This window comes from Mus caroli, unplaced genomic scaffold, assembly GCF_978045245.1.
Source record: "Mus caroli unplaced genomic scaffold, Mus_caroli_1 scaffold_1, whole genome shotgun sequence".
NCBI classification, from domain to species: Eukaryota; Metazoa; Chordata; class Mammalia; order Rodentia; family Muridae; genus Mus; species Mus caroli.
Genome location: NW_028227256.1, coordinates 87,067,977 through 87,085,635, shown reverse-complemented (window position 1 = coordinate 87,085,635; position 17,659 = coordinate 87,067,977). Strand labels below are relative to the sequence as shown.

The 17,659-nt window shown below is 45.8% G+C and overlaps 1 long non-coding RNA gene across 2 annotated transcripts in view; it reads left to right on the top strand.

Moving 5' to 3' along the window:
• The first annotated feature begins 6,830 nt into the window (after positions 1-6,830).
• Positions 6,831-17,659, top strand: part of LOC115029733 (uncharacterized) — a 32,506-nt gene continuing 21,677 nt past the window's right edge. The window contains exons 1-3 of one of the 2 annotated variants that reach the window (XR_015048478.1): positions 6,831-6,939; positions 11,918-12,073; positions 14,656-14,830. This is a non-coding gene — a long non-coding RNA (uncharacterized LOC115029733). Of the gene's footprint in view, positions 6,940-11,917; positions 12,074-14,655; positions 14,831-17,659 lie in introns of those variants that run through there. The other variant, XR_003835297.2, reaches the window with a different exon arrangement.

Sequence of the window (17,659 nt, the reverse complement as noted above, 5' to 3'; positions counted from 1 at the left end):
AAGAAAGAGGAGAGATGAAGGAGAGAAGAGAGGGAAAGAGAAGAGAAGAAAATGGATGAGAGAGAAAAGAAAGAAGAGAAAAGAAAGAGCAAAGAACACTCACAAAAGCTCTGTTATGCCCAAGGTGAGCCCAGCCTGCCAGCAATCCGGTATCCAGTTATACACAATCCAGTCTCTGCAGTCTCCTACAAGAAAGGCATCCACCCCTCCACTGGTCCACTCTCCCGAAAGCCCTGGGATTATGGATAACAGCATTGTCCTCTAGTCCTTCCTATTTGATTTTCCTTTTCCTATTCCACAGCTGGATTGGGAGAGACACCAATCAAAGCTCTCTCCTTCAAAAGTCATGCCTTGTATTTTTAGTTCTGATTAGATTTTGAGACCAAGCAAGTTACTGCCTTTAATTAGTTCCAGACTTCAATTAGGCCCGTGACGCATTATCAGGAATTCTTGAGTGAAAACCCACAGGCTCAGCTCCTTCTCTGGCTTTCTTTGCTGACATCAGTGGGGTCTCTTTGCCCTTGATCTTTTCTAGAAGCATTCCAAGGTTTATACATTAGCTCCTTAGCTACTTTGCCCCCTCACTTTCATTTTCAGATTTTCCTTTCCTTCATATTCATGACACTTGGGGTCAAGGGAAGCGGTATTAGAATTTAGAGTCATGTGTTGCCATAGCTTTCCTCTTTGTGTTCAGCCCCAGCTGCTGAGTTTTAGACACCAGTTCTTGCTACTGATTCACATTCCTAACCACCCCCGCCCCATGATGGTTATATACGTACATTTAAATGGTTAAATTTTCCTTTTAATTCTGTGTGCCTATGTGTAGGTATGTGCACTTGCGTGTAGGTGCCCTCAGGGGCCAGAAAAGGATGTCAGATTCCCTGGAGCTGAAGTTACAGAAGGTTGTGGGCTGACTTATGAGGGTACTGGGAACAGAACTCAGGTTCTACGGAAGAGCAGTATACAGTCTTAGCTGCTGAGCCATCTCTCTAGCCCTACAAATACATTTTTGTATAAGGATGTACTAAATAACATGAGGCATAGGTATACAAAACTGACTCCCTATATGTCCAAGATTCGAATGTAACTGAATGTTTGTTCTCCAGACTGGCCTCTTCCAAAACAATAGAACTTGACACTCGAGTCATTCACAACTTCACACTTACTCATGCAGTTGTGGTCTAGCCCTGCTTTGTCCCAACAAGACCATTGAGTAAGAGCCATGACATGTTAACTGCGCTGAATCTCGTTTTATAACTTCAAATCCTCCTGAGAGTCTGAGCTATTCATTCCCGTTATCCTCAAACATGAAAAGCATACGTGCACATACACACATGAGCACTTATACACATACATACATGCATACACACATGTACACACATGTAAGTATGTGTGTATGCATACATAGGTTCATCTTCCCAGATGTACAACCATGGGCAATAGCTTGCACATGCTAGTTAGTCTGAATCCACAGTTTCCAAAACATCATTTTAAAAATCACTTTGTGGGTATAATTTTTAAAATCTGCCTACATTTTAAGATGTGTCTCCAGTGGCCACCGAAATGATTTGCCTCCTCAGAATCATATTGTCTTGATAGTCCCTTCCTGCAGCATCTTCTTTTCCCCAAGAAAGCACTTTCGGTGAGCTGTTTAATTATGCAAATATGAGCAGAGGATGATGAGCCGGCCATGAGCCCCAAGGCACAGTCAGATCTGCCTTCTTTACCTAGGAAACTGCTAATAACCTAAATGACAGGGGGTTAAATTAGGAAATAATTTGGAAATGTGGAAAATTGGTATTATTGGGGGTTCTTTTAGCCAGTCCTTGGCTCTAAGTATTGTTCATGGATAAGTCAGTGCAAAGGAAGTTCAAGGGCCCTGGTTGAGACTCCCTGTTCTGTTCCCCTAAACTTCTCTTCCCAGACATATTCCCATCTCCCATCCATTGAGGTTTTTCTGTGTGTTGTTTTTATACCTTTGTCTACACTACTGATATACTAGACACCTTTGCATGTTTTCCAACTGTGCATGTGGTTTGAGATAGAATTTGATCTGCCTCAGATCTGATAATACTCCATTTGGTGTTAAGTTTCAAAATCCTCATCACTGTGTGCAAGCTTGGTTAACCATCTAGTTTATTAGCACAGTGATACATGGCTATATCAAAAACACTTGCTCTTTCAGGAAACAACCCAAACAGATAGAATATCTTAGTGCTTTCCAAGATACCAAGCACTAACTCTCAAAGCAGTGATCCTTCTGAGACAGCCAAGAAACAACAAGGAGACCTCTTGTGGCTTACTCTTCTTTTCTTCAGAGAATTTCCATGCTGCAAAATGCAGCGGGCACAGCAGAGCTTGGATTCAGAACAAGAAAAGCACGGTTGTTGGAGCCTGGCAACTTAAGTTAGACCCATTCTCAAACGGCAGACATCTGCATCTGAAGTCATCTGGCTGTGAACTGAGTGCTGATGAGGAAGATCTGCACAGAGTCGAATCTGGAGATGTGTGCAGGGACAGCCTTGAGAGTTGATCTTGATACTTATTGCCACACGCATTTAAGGAGCTCTTCAATCAGGGAAAGACAGCCTTAAGTACTACTGTGATGGGCCTGGGAGCCCACCTCGGGCTGACAAGAGTAATGCTCTTCCCCCAGCTAGGTTGTCACGCTGCAGAGCCTGCAGGACATTGATCAGAGGTCACCGAACAACCTCAGCACAATCCTTAAAGTATAATAAGCATCAGTCTGAGTAGTCAGGGTTCCAACAACAAGAAAAAACCCCAAAGAACTAAAAACAACAACAAACCAACCAACAAACAAGAATATTGAAAATATGTAGCCAGGCTTTGATGGATATGACAAATACCCAGGAGAACAATTTAAAACGAGGGGATGTTCTTCTTGGCTGATGATTCCAGTCCATAGTCAGCCGAGTTCATTGAGAGGAGAGTCAGTCCACTGAGATGGCACAGTGGGTGAGGGCCCTTGCTTTCACAGAGGACTGACTCGAGTTGAGTTCCTAGTGCCTGGTACAAGTGGCTCATGACCACCTGTAACTCCAGCACCAGGGTACCAGGGTACCAGAAGCCCTCCCCCAGCCTTTGCAAGCACTGCACTCATGTGTGTGCATTCTCTCTCTCTCTCTCTCTCTCTCTCTCTCTCACACACACACACACACACACACACACACACATACACAACTAAAAGCAAAATGCTTTGAAGCATTACAAAGCGCCTGGTGATGCTATGTGTTTGTATGCTACTGACCAAAGTATATATTTATCTGTAAAAAAAAAAAGTCTTTTTCTCTGTGCTGTCTATTCTGCATCTGTCCTCTGAGACAGCCATGTGCAGTATACCAACATCTTTTGTTATATACAAAATTATGCAGTTGTTTGTTTTTGCTGAGTTTGGCAGAGGTTGGCAGACTTGAAGAGGATCAGGTATCTACAGGCGAGGCTATGAGGTCCTTTTGCAGGTGAATTCAAATCCTTTGTATGAGGATAAGGCTCAATTCTTTGCTATTGCCCTCGTGTAACCTTTTTTGTTGTTTTGTTTGTTCGCTTGCTTTAATGGAGCTAGACTCTTTGGCAGTCAACCTTACCATGGTCCCAACTATGCAGGCTTTCCTTTCCTGGGCAAGCTGCAGGATTTTCAAGTCCCCTTCATTCTGCTTTTTGTTTGTACTTCTTACTGTAAATTTGCTATCAACAGCTAGTGACAACCACACAGTACTCTGAATGCGACCTTACGTTGCAACTTTACCCTCAAGGTTAACGCAGCCACTACTTTTAACTGCAGCCTCTGGTGTTGCCTTAGGGCCCAGAAAACTGATAGAAAAGTTATTCATTAGAGCATCTCTGGAGAAGCCTCCAGGAGTCCTCATCCCCACCAGAAATCTCACAGGTACAGTCTTTCTTTGTAAAGATTAGCTTCAGTGGGTAGGGGACTTCAGAGGGCATAGGGAACTGAAGCACTGAATGTGGATTTAGCAAGAGTTAAGGCAGCTAGGACATGAACAGGAAATCGACTCCCACCCTGTAACAACAATAGCAATAGCAGCAGCAGCAACAACAAAACAAACATGTTTTTAAGTTGTCAGGATATCTGCATTCACTTTCCAGATGTTCTTGGAAAACCCTGGGTGAGTGACACCTATATTGATGACACAAAGCTTCTCTGGGACCCGAAATCGGTCTCCATCAGTGTGGCCCATTCCCATGTGTCATTATCAGCGACCCACAGGAACCTGGCCTGGGAAGTCCCAGGGGACCCCTGTCTTGATTTCCACAGCATCTTTTCAATTGAGGGTCTGAGGGTCTCTTTCTTTCCCATCTCTCTCCCTCCCCTCCTGCTCTGACCCAAGTGTGATTGCACTTCTGTCAGTGAGCGGATCACAGAGGCTTTCTAAACTTCCCCAAGACATCGTGGTAAAGGTAACTTTGTAACTTCTCAAATGACATTTTAAGTCTCCAGCTTTTGTTGGCGTTTTATCTCCTAACAGGTGGACACTTCAGGCAGTGTCATGTGGAGCAGTCAACATGAGCAGTGCTGTCCTAGCTTTGGTTATAGTCACAGGCCCCAGTCCTTTCCTGCACAGGTAGCTGAATATCAAGAACATTTGCAAGACAATTTCATATAAACCAAACACCACCTGTCTCCATGGCGGTCTTCCTACAGGACATGAAAGCCTAGGGCTTGCTGTCATTCTTGTTGGGCACAGGGTGACTGAGTATCCTCCACCCACTGGCCCTGCCTTCTGGTAATGCCTGGAACTGCTTGCCTGGGAGATTGGTTGACTCAAGTGTGATTCTTAATGGAGAGTCTTCTACAAAGGGTGGAATATTCTAGAGAATTATCTTGTTATCAAAGTTATGATGAAGGTCTACACTTAGCTTAACTGTATGTCTTTTTGTAAAAGCCTCCCTGATTTCTTTCGGGGAGCTTTCTTTACCCATTCCATGATACTTTGATGGAATCCTAGAACGACACCTCCTCCTCACACAAACAGCCCCTCTCAGGCTCCACCTGCTTGTTTGCCTCAGAAGATTTCTTTTTAGAGATCTCATTATGGATTTCACAAACCAGTACAGAGATTGTAGCACGGGCCAGTGTGCTCGCTTTTGTTCAGGTGACAAAATGCATGAGGAAAACAACTTCAAGGCAGAAAGGTTTGCTTTGCCCCCTGGACTCTGAGGTTTCGGTCTTTGGTTGGTCCCATTGCTGTGGGCTGGAGGGAAGTCAGAACATCATAGGGTGGGGGTGGGAGTGGGGTGGGGGTGGGGGAGCACGTGAAGTGGAACAAAGCTGCTCACTGCAAGACAGGACTGAGAGAAGGTGGGGAGGGAGGAAGAATGTTTATCTGTGGATATGATATTCCCTTCAAAAGCACACCACAGTTTAGTTCATCCATATAGGACCCATCTGTGAATAGCCCATTCACTTGTAAAATCAACAGTAGATTAATTCATTGGCGAACAGCACTATTAGCTAGTGACCAACAGAATGGCCTTTGGGGAGGACTTGTCATATCAAACCATAGCAGGCAATGCCCCTAGTCATTAACTTTTGAGGCAAACTTTAGCAACATAGGTATCATTTGACATCTTTGAACATTTATTGTTTTACACAGAACAAATGACCAGAGAAATGAAACAATGCTTTTTTTTTGTCTTTTTGTTTTTGTTTTCGCTTTTTTCTGATTGAACCTTTAAATACTGGCCTTTCAGGAAACTCTAAAGTGTGTCGGACTAAACAGAACAGAGAGAAAATGAAGCCCAGCTCACTTGTGTTGTTATGACTTGGGTAGGCGGTGAGGACCACACCTGCTCAAGTTGGTAGTGTGGTAGTTAACCAAAGGGTTAAGATTTATTTTATGTATGTGAGTACACAGTCACCCTCTTCAGACACACCAAAAGAATGCTGCAGATCCCCGTTACAGATGGTTGTCAGCCACCATGTGGTTGCTGGGAATTGAACTCAGAACCTCTGGTGAGCAGTCAGTGATCTTAACTGCTGAGCCATCTCTCCAGCCCCTGCTTGCCGTATTTGAATGCTCCTCTTCGTGCTTTTAAGACTTTTACATGGAACTGGCAGCCATAGGAGTTCCTGGTCAGTATGAACATTTTCCTCAACTCATTGCCTCTTCACCCTATGCATCCCTTTAGCTCGGTACAGACCTGGTGAATGTGGGCAGGGCAGAGACGAAGCTGAGAATGAGGACTGGTCAGCCATGAGGTCCCATCCCTACCTGGACTCTCTTATTTCCTTTAATGTGAGTTCAGCGATTGAAAAAATGAGTGAGACAGATCGTGGTGACAGCTTCCAGGAAGGAGCTGCTCTTCCCAGAGCTCCCCAGGCTTGTGCTGTGAGCTTTCTGTATACGAACTGCACAGGCTATGTATGCTTTCTTGCTTGGGTTCTCACAATCAAGATTCAAATAATGAGTGTTGCAGGGCAGGGGGTGACAGAAAGGAAGAAAGAAAGACTAATGAAAGAAAGACTAAAGAAAGAAAGTCTAAACATCATACTGTCAAATTTCTTTGGGGAAGCCTACTGAGTCAAAAATCTTTTTGATTGTTTCTCTTTAAAAAGCCAGTTGCTAGCATAGGGCTTAAAGCTTTTCCTGTCATAGCTGATTGTCTTTCATGTCCTGTGAAGGCTTGAGAGCACACCAGGAAAAGGCAAGTGACCTTTGGGTACCCTGAGACTTTGTCATAGTGTAGACACCAAATCTCAGCACGCAGGGTGAGGCCAGGCTTCTCCCCACAGCCAGCTGTATGTCACTCCCTTCCTTTTTGAGAAAGGACTCGCTCGCTGGTATTGTCTTCACTCCTGCATCACATCCTTAGCATCACAGATCCCTCTGTAGTGTCCTTTCTTAGTTCTGCTGCTAACAGGGAAGAATGGAGGATGGCCAGCCATGCAACCTGAAGCAGGTAAGTGTCACCAAGTCCCTTTGGGTGTGTTGCGGTGCTGTCTTGGCAAAGGCTGTGTTTTCTGCATGTTGTACAAGAAAGGGAAGTTAAAAGGCAAGTGACAAATGTCAAAGCCATTAGGTCATCAGACCGTAGCCCAGCTGTTTACAGGTATGAGAATGGGAACATCCCCATGGTGTTCGGAGGCACGATGGTGAGAAGATATATTTAAGTCACTGTTATCTGATTCATCACACAGAGCTGGGAGATAAAAGGAGATGGTGGCATTGGTGTGCACTCACTGGGGCATCTCTAGCCACCTCTGCGGTGTCACTGAGGGTTGCTGCTGGGAAGCACTGAGTCTCCATGGAAACAGGCCAGCTGCAGGTTCATGACTGAGACAGCCCAGGGGTCAGAGCTTGCTGAGCATTAGTGTACTCGTTTAAACCAGTGTACGGTACACACTAGCTCCACAGAGACAATGGCACAAGCTGGCTCCTTCATTAGTAAAGGCAATATTTAAAAGAAATGCAATTGTATTGCAGGTGACTATGGGGCACGATTAGATGAATGGTTAACTTGTAAAGAGAGACTATTGGTCAGAGGATGAGCGCCTCTGTCTGGGACCCCCTGCCCGTGCCTCTAGACAGCCTTTAAGCATGAACATCAGCATGGGAGGTGTGTGTGTGGATTATTCAAAGGGTTTGACATCTGTCCCTTTGTCACCTCATTTTCTTGTCAACCAAGGCCACATCTCTGGGCTGTGTTCTCCCTGCCCTCCCCACCTAGGTTGTGACTACACATGTGCTTTGAGAATGAGTTTGTGTAGCTTGGGAGCCCTCAAACAGGCAGGACTCAGTCAATAGGACATTCGCTTCCAATCTGGAGTAGGGGCTACAGATGTTCCTGCATCCTGTGGCTCCTGGAAGATCAAGAAGGACACTGAAAGTTATCACACCAGCTTGCTAGTGACTGTATGTGATGAAGGATCTCAGGGATGTGGTGGACCCTCAGACTGCAGATGTGGGTTCTTGCTTGGAACTGAGGGCTAAGCACTACCCTACTCCTGAAGTGAAGTGCTTGATCAGTTAGGGTCTGAAAATTCACCAATGTCTGCATGCAGGCATGGAGAACATGGATGGGGGAGGGGGGTGTTATTTCTAGTATATATATGAGAAAGCAGACTCTTAAAGAAAAGCAGGTTTGTGTTCAGTAGTGAAGTCGCCATCAAAGCCAGGTCCGTGGGCTGCAAAGTCCTGAGCACTTGGCCACCACGCTATCTCATTTTGATAGCTTTCTTGTTGCTGTGAAAAATATTTGATCAGAAGCTAGGTGTGGGATGAGCTGTCTATTTTGGCTCATGTTCTTGTTGGTGTTGTCTGGGGCTAGAGAGATGGCGCAATAGTTAGGGCCACATGCTGCTCTTTCAGAGGACCCGAGCTCCATTCCTAGATCAACCACCTGTTGTAACTCCAGTGCCAGGGGACCTGATTCCCTTTTCTGGCCTCCAAGAGCACCCTATCCTTGGAGTGTACCAAGGAGATGCACACTCACACAGAAACAAAACATTTAAAGAAGGTGTAGTCTATTGCATGGCAGGGTTTGCGGCAACAGGACTCACATCTTGAGGGGTTAGGAAGCACCAAAGCCAGGGCTGTGGGCTGCAGGGTCTGTGTGCTTAGCTGTCATCCCACAGAGGGTATTCGCCCCCCACCCTCTCCATACTTTCTGCTATGCCATCAGCTACAGAGTGGCAGTTTCGAGAGGTCCTTGTGTACACTGGTCCTGCCGGCTCCTTGGCTTTAGATTTCCTGGGTCCCAGACCTTTAGGAAATAAGTCTTTGAATTTTATGAACTATCCAGTCTCAGGGTGGTTTTGTTCTAATGGCACCAACAGACTAAGATAGTGGCCTTATTTAGAAATAGGATCTTTGCAGATGCCCTCAAGTTAAGATGTAGTCATAATAGAGAAAGATGTGTCCTAGCCCAGGGTAACAGGTAATGCTGTGGGAAGGGAGGACTGTGGACACAGAGGAGACCACTATGTGAAGGCAGGCAGAGTGTCCCCTGAGGCCAACTCAGGATGAGGAAGGGCGTGTTAATTAGCTTAACAAGTAAATTTTTTGGTGATTCTATATCCATCCATGCAAATCCTCCATGAATATTTTGCATTTTTTCCTGTTTGGATGATCATTTTTCACAGTTAGCACACACACACTTGGATTACCTGGGAAAGCACTTGGCTGTGTTTCCGGGCTTATATCAATGCCTCACACTTTGTCAGTGCCCTGTGACCTGGAAAAATAGTCTGATGTCACCTGTCACCATGGCAGGACCCTTTGTCCTTGGCTCAAAGTGAATTGTTTAACCAGCCATGATGAGATGTCTCTTTAGCTGTGGTCATTTATAAAATGCCATTGCAGGCTAGAAGTTCTTGCTGGGCCACTCAGTGATTAAAGATTAATTTCAAAGAATCGAGAAGACTCAACATTTTTATTCACTTTCCTGAAAACAGAGGCCTATCTCATGTTAACTCAAGGTCAAATGAAATAATTATTTGTTCAGATGATACAACTTCTAAGGAACCCAGCATAGAGGAACTTCCAGTGCCTCAGGGCTGGGGGACAAGAGGACCAAGTGGCTCAGCTGTCAGCCTAGACCTCCCTCTCTGAAGGAAGCTTCTGCTGGCTCCCAACCTCACAGACATCACATATAACCAATTGCAGGAGTCGGTTAGCAGTAAATGTAGCAGGAGATAGGTCCAAGATACATTCTCGCTAAATGGCATACTTTTATTTTTCGTTATTGCATTTGGAACACATTTTAAATATGGTTCGCCTGTCATCATAATGGATTGGCAGTTAAAAATAACTTGGGAAATTCGTAAAAAAACAGCAACAAAAAAGGGGCAAATAATGACACTGGTAAAAACAGCAACGCAGACAACAGTCCATCAAGTTCACGAGGAAATGTATTTGGGTCAATGTCAAGAAACGAACAGCCGCCAACATGCTCTCTAAAGTCAGAACTAGCAATTTCGTTTTGGGAAAATAATGCCATCTGTCATATCCAACAGATACTGGCCTGAATTGCATCCATTTTAAGGTCAGAAAGAAAATTTGTATTACCATCATAAATGCACAGCGTTCATGAAGAAGTGGGGTTTAGAGCTAGCTTTGTGCAAGTTTGTATCTAAGTAACATTGAGATGAAAGAATTAGCCAGATGTAGGAATTTAGAGGATTATCTTCTTTAAAGAAAAAAAAAAGTCAAGTAAGTTGAAAGGGCAGAGCCCTCATGGTGTTCCAAAGCTGAAAAATAACATTTTTCATGAGGTTCTGTGATTTCAAAGGAAGTAGGTGTCCATCGCAACAACAACAGACTTGTAACTCTTAACCACAGTATTTAATGTTATTTTTTAAAAAGATGGTGTCTAAGAATTTCATTGCCGTGAATAGACACCATGACCAAGGCAACCCTTATAAAAGAAAGTCTTTAATTGGTGCTGGCTCACAATTCAGAGGTTTAGTTCATTATCATCATGGTAGAAAGCATGGTGTGCAGGCAGACTGGTGCAAGAGAGGAGCTGAGAGTCCTACATCTGGATCAGCAGGCAGCAGGAAGAGGGAGTGACACTGGGCCTGGCTTGAGTTCCAAAGGCCACCTTCTGTAACACACCCAGTCCCACAAGGCCACAACGCCTAACTGTGCCACTCCCTATGGGCCTATGGGGCTATTCTTATTCAAATGACCCCAGAGGGGCTTTCTATAAGTGTTTAATTTAATAAGTCCAAAATAAGATGAAGCTTTAAACCTCTCTTAGGATGTAACAAGATGGTCAGGTCATCTTCAGAGAGCAGCACACGACAGGTAGTCACTAATCTAAGTGATTCCTATCAGGAAGTTAGGGTCTGGTGTTGGGTATAAAAGTGTTATGTGGCAAGACTTTATCCATACTCTGGCTGTTCTTCCTGCCTGAGAAATGCTGGAGTTTTCCGAGTGGCTCCACTGGGCCCCACTGAGACCCCATCTTCTAATCTGGGTGCTCCAGACCAGACCCACAGCAGCAGGGATGGGCCTGCAGGACCAGAGCCAAAGGGGGCCTCCCTCAGTACCTGGGAAGAACTACGGTGACTATTGACCTTTGTGGCTGTGTCTGGATAAGATACTTCCCACGTCCATAAGAACAAGGGTTCTAAAGCAGACGTGGGTGGGGAACGAAGAGAACTTTGTATGGATAAGGTTCTAGTTGGAGCACTTTCTCCTGAGGTCCCAGGTGGAAAGTCTGGCCAGGAAGGAAGGGCAACCTCAGGGATCTGAGGTAGGAGTGCTGGGTTGATCACGGCTATCTGCTCCACAAACATGAAGCGTCACCAGGGCTGCATGCTCTGTGCAAACTTGCCATTAGTTCTTGTCCCAGTTACCTTTCTATGGCTGTGGAGGGGTACCATAACCCAAGCAACCTGTAAAAGAAAGTGCTTAGTTGGAGTCTTGTGCACCCTTTCCAAGGGTGAGTCCATGACCATTATGGTAGTAGGCAAGCAGGCATAGTACTGGAGTAGTAACTAAGAGTTGAGGTTTGAACCCCAAGCATGAGGTGAGGTGGGGAGAACTAACTAGGAATAGGACCTTGAAACCTCAGACACACCGACACACCTCCTCCAGCAAGGCCACACCTCCTAATCCTTCCCAAACAGTTCTATCAAGTAAATTAGCCTATGAGGGCTGTCCTCATTCAAACCACCACAGTTTAGTAAACTGGGTCAGAAGGCCTAGGCTGGAGAGGTCATGGGCTCAAGAAGGGACCTGCTACCATGGTTTCCCTAGATGGAAAATACCATCTAAATATATATGTCTTTACTCATAGATAAGTGCAGTTCTCGGGCTGGTTCAGAGGCGGCTTTTCATAGAAGATGTTGGCAAATGCAGACTCATCTGGTTGAGAATAGTGATTCTAAGTGCCCAGTCCTAACTGGATTTCTATGTCACTCTCCCTCAAGGCCTAGGCAATGTCAGGAAGAGGAGCAGAAGGAATACAAGAGCAAGAGAGGGGGGAATGCCATGAAATTCTGCCATCTGGATATGACACGAACATTCCAACCATGAGCACGAAGAGGCAATGGATATCTGCCTAAGATTGGGTCCTCCAACTTCCTGTAGGTACCGCGAGGCCTGGCTGGGAAGCGAAAGAGGGAGAGGAAGTGGGCGGGGAAGGGTGTGTGTGTGATCACACTGTATGAGACTGTCGATAACAAAGAAACAAAGCTCTAATACCGACACAGCAGCCTCAGAAAGTCTCTGTTCTTTCTCCATTCTGTCAAAACCTCTTAAGCTATGATGACCATGTATCAGTTTCTCATTTTATTTTTAAATGTATTTTGAAATTAATTTGGCTCTCGGGTGCATAAATTGGTACACAATGAGACATCACACCAAGTTCTGATTGTGTGTGTTTCACATCATGTCTAAGCTAAGGTGAAGATTACCTATCTGAGGAGTTTCTTATCCATTAATGAAAAAAGGCTCATCATTTTCATAAAGTTCCCTAAACATAACCTCCCCCAAAGAGACACGCCTACAACACTTCCACATAACACTGCTCCCTTTGACACACTATTGTTCTCCATCTGAGTGCTCCAAAACCTGTTCTTTGATTCTTCCTCTCTCACCAAAATAGAGGGAGAAGCACGTAGAACCACAACCATACAGATGGCGGCGGTAGGTGTCCTAGCGCAGGGCTTCCCTTGGGTAGACTTAAGGAAGTGCCTTGGGAGCCTAGAGTGAGTAACTTTTCACCTGGTCAAACACGCTGGCTTTAAAGCTCAGCTAAGCTGTCAATCAACAATTGCCTAGCCTGTGTCACAGCCCTGCTGAATCGGAATCACACCAGAGTCTGAGCCCTGGATAGAGGGCATCTATGCTCGGTTCTTTGATGCCAGGGAAGGTATGTACCTGGAGTCCCTTACATGGTGTTTGGTGATTGCTGAGGACTGAAAGAGAGACTCCCAAAGGTGTGATGAGAGTGGGGGTGGAAATATCTCCTCAGCCCCACCCTCGGGCCACAGAACAAGCCATGGAGGAAGGATATCATTCCTGCAGGTCAGCCATTTTGTTTTGCTTTGTCTTTTTCCATGGTAAATTACCAAGGAGGCCCAAGAGCTCAGAACGCATTCAAAAATTAGAATTGTGAGGGTGTTGTGTAGCCACTTCCTGCCAAATCACTGGAGGGGAAAGGAGAGGTACATGGAATTCACATGAAGGCTACAGACCCATGAAGACCCTTCCCAGCATTCTATAGGCAGTAAGCAACCGCTGGGTGAGAAAAGACTCCTTGGTGGAGCTGCCTGCAACCTGCACATGGAACTCCAAAGACACAGTTTTGTGAGTCATCACTCACCCTGGGTGGGCGAGAACAGACTTTTCAGTGGTGCAGCTTCCAAAGTCACTCATGCGCTTGTAAGGAATCCCAGCCATCCATTGCTTCACCAGATAGACTTGTTGGAATCATTGTTCCGGTCTGTGTCCCGTGTTCTATGGGAGATGTATAGCCATGTTTATGTCTCTCCAGGAAAGTCACGAGACAGGTGGTCAGGCAGCCCTAGGTTCAATGTTGGGGGATGGGGGGTTCTCTAATTTCTTTCTCAGGTTTCATAAGGACCTTCAAAGGAGAGGCCAATGCCCCACTGAGTGGAGGGGTCGCTGTACTCCAGTGAGTACCCCAGTCAGTGTCCAGGGGACTGTGAGAATCAGCTTTGCAGCCTTGAGAGCCCTCTGATGATCCAGTGAAAAGTGTGAGCTCAATACAGAGGCTCTGCTCTGTCCCTAATGGTCTGCTCGGCCGGTTCCAAGTAGCTGAAAGAGCAAACTAGGTCCATGTGATCAGCCCTCCATAGCTGTGTTCCCTGCGTTTGTAAAGCCAACCAACTCCAGGCCAAGATAGCAAAAAAGTCTAAAGAGCTGCACACAGCATTCACATTGCACTGGGCATTAGGGACAATCTTGGGAAGATTTCAAAATAAGAAGATATACCTAGGTTCCATACACATACCAGGCCACTCTCTGTGAGGTATCTGAACAGCACAGGGGTTGGGATCTGAAGGGAATCTTGGAAATGTGTGGTATTCAGTGCTTGGCTTTGTATTCAGACTAGGAGGAACCTTCATCCTGGCTTTTTTATATTTTTAAACCAGTCAAGCAGTTCTGAATGCCTTATTTAAGCACTCTAACCCTTGATTTTCCCATCTGCAGAATGGAAATAGGGCTACTAAACTCTTAGGGGATGGGGTGTCTACCAGACACAGTCAGTCAACACAGCCTCCCACTCTGGCAAGCAGCTGCTGGGATTTGGTGGTGTGGGCCCCGTGAAGTAAAGACTCAGTAAATTGACTCAGTAAAGTTTCCACAGATCGGCAGACTGCCTCTTCCTCAGAGCATGGCTCAGTCAGGGTACAGCTTTGGGTGTGTGTCATCCTGAGCTTGCATGGGGGACAAAGCACACGTATGAAACCTTGTGTGCACATCTTAAAATCAGGACATCAGAATCTGCCAAAGAGAGACGCACAGTGGTGTTCTAAAACATAGGTCCTCATCCTTCTTAGTGCTGCTTAATACCCTTTAATACAGTTCCTCGTGCTGTGGTGACCTCCAACCATACAATTGTTTTCATTGCTACTTCATCAGTGTAATTTTGCCACTGTTATGCATCATAATGTAAATATCTGTTTTCTGATGGTCTTAGGCAACCCCCATGAAAGGGTCATTCAACCCAAGGGGCTGCAACTCACCGGTTGAGAACCACTGGCCTAACGTGCTGTGATGCTGACTTTCTGTCAGGAGAAGATCTGTGATGAGACACTTCAGTTCTGCAATGGCAAGGCACATGGCAGCTCCACTATGGGCAAATAGACACTCGGAGGCTGAACCAAGGAGGCTCATGTAAGCTGTCCTGAGACCACAGTCCTTGGCTGCAAGCCTTAATAACAAGGTGACGTCAGCCTGAGGGGCCTCAGACAGTTGTTACGCAAAGGCCCCAGTGGAGGGGCCTGTGTGTGAGGCTGTGCTGATCAATGAACAGGACTGGGCTCCTGGCAGAGTCTGTGCAGTTGTTACTCCCAGGCAGCCATGCGGAAGATCCAGGATCTGCCTCTGTGTTTATTTTTCCTTAGTGCTGACACGAATGACTCTGTTTTGATCCCCCCATAAATCCAGTTCCTTAAGAATACATTACTTAAAAATTATTAACAGAAATACTTCAGCAAACCAGAACAGGCAGAGAGAAAACAGCATCTTCATGCTCCGACTACGCCTAGCTGTAAATGAGTGATCGCTTAAAGCCGAGGGATCCCAAGGGTTCAATGACCTTGGCGAATGCACAAAAATCGCCATCAACTTTGAATAATTATTAAAGGCTCAATTGCACAAAGCACTGGATTCCTCCTGGAAAAGACCCAAATTAGGGAACCCTGGAACAAGACCTGCTCCTGCAGGCTTGGCTCCTCTCCTGGGCAGAGTCCCCTGTGTTTTGTAGAAGGCACCAGAGCAGTGGAAGAGATGGAGACAATGACAGTGTGCTTAGAGGCCACCCCTGGAGCTGAGCTGTGCAGGGTCCCAGAATCTCAGCAATGTCAGAATTCCAGGTTCTTCTCTTTTTATTCACTTGGCTTAGTAATTAAAAGGAGCAAAACCCCAAAGCAGCAACAACAACAAAGCCAGAGAGAAAGCACCCAGTTCCCTGTTCCTCTGGGTGGCCAGGTACCTTCCTCGGGTTTCTTTCCAAGCAATAGAGCCAGCTGGCTCTTCTTGACCTCCTTAGGGAATCATCATTAGTGAGTGGAATTCAGGCTGCTTAGGACCAAGTTTTAAGTTCTTGTGATACTCTCCATGCTACCTGACCCATCTCTATTAAACCATGAAACCTCTCATTGTGGGTTGAATGAATGCCTTTGCCTTCCAAAATTCAGGCAGGAAGCTTTTTGTTTGTTTGTTTGTCTGTTTGAAACAAAGTCTCTGTGTAGTCTAGTCTGGACCTTGAATTCAGTTTCCCTGCCTCAGCCTGCCAATTGCTGAGATTAGAGACTTGCTCCACAATGTTTGGTTCAGCTCATGGTGGGGTTTAACTGGGAGATAAATGATGTTGGATATTCGCCCCACTCAAGTGGCAGGAAAGGCTTCCCCTGCCCTGGAGGACTCCTTTTGTAAACTTTGTAAACTTTTGTATACTTTGTAAACTTTGTAAACTCTCAGGGCAGGAAAGTGGCCGCCCCCAGCCTGAGGAGTACCAGCCCCAGGCCCCTCCTCCATACCTCTCTGTCATAACTGGTGGTTTCCAGCCTCTGTAACTGTCACAAAGGTCATCTCCAGCCCCTCATCAGGACCCTCCCCAGATTATGCTAATTTTAAGTAAAAAAATCTGAACAAAAGCCACCACGCCCTGAATTTTCCGCAGAAACTTACCATTCTCTGAGCATGAAAGCCCACCAATGTTGGGGCAGGAAATCCCACCAATCTCCGAGTTTCCCCAAGTTCACGACTTAAAATCCCACCAGTCCTCACCCCGGAAAACTTCACCCTAGAAAGCTCCACCACCACCCCAACTCCCCCAACCCCTGCAAGAACCCCTATACAAGCACTGCCCTTTGTCCAATTCCTTGCTGTCTGCTCCCTCCTGGGAGTATAGGCAGCAACTCCTGGATTCCTCCCTCCACACCCTGAACCCTTCAATAAATCTATTTCATGAGATTTGCTGTGTGGTATGACTCATTGAGAGAAGACAGGAAGTCGGAAGCAAAGAGAAGGAGCTGAGCTGTGGCTCCTGAGTTCCTCAGCTCAGCAGGGGATACTCTTTCCCTGGAGCTGCAACACCTCTCTCTGCTGGGGAGGCTTCCTCTTAGAGCTATGTATGTGGTCCCTGGGCTCCTTTGTCTCAGGATACCCTTCCCTTGGGACACTACTCCACTTCAGAGCTGTGTGGTTCCTGGGCTTCAGAGTCCCAGGACACCTTCCTATCCAGGCAAAAGGCCAACAGATGGGACTGTGTGGGAGGTAATCTCCACAGTAAGGTCCCGCTGCATGGTGGGCTAGGAGTCTTTGTAAGCCACTGATGAGAAATGTCTCACCTGAAACATATGTGTTCCCCAAAGACTAAAGATGAGGGAACTGTTAGTCTACATTTAATTGATTAAACCAAAAACTCCTATGCAGAAGCCCTTTACCTAACACAGAAAAACACATCCTATGTAGTTATCACTTGAGCCCAGATACTCAGGAGGACTATGATGGTTGTTTTAACTGTCAACTTGCCACAGCCTAGAATCACTTAGCATTTCAATGAAGGGTTGTCTCTATCAGGTTGGCCTGGGGCATATCTGTGAGAATTGTCTTGATAATTGATGTAGGAAGGCCCACTCCACTGTGGGTGGCATTATTCCCTAAACAGGGATTCCCAAACTACATAAGAGTAGTGAAAGCTACGTGACAGCAAACCAACAAGCCGCAGGCAAGCATGCACTTATTTTTTCTCTGCTCCTGACTGAGCTGTGATGTGCTTAGCTACTTGAATCCTTGCCTTGCCTTCTACTCAATAATAAAGTATAAACTGGAACTGAAACGCAAATAAACCACTTCTCTAAATTGCTTTTTTCCCCAAGATATGTGTTCACCGTAATAGACATGAAGTCAGAACAGGGATGTACTTAAATGGAAGGCAAGCATGGGTCCTTAGAATGTAGATTGTACTTGGAGCT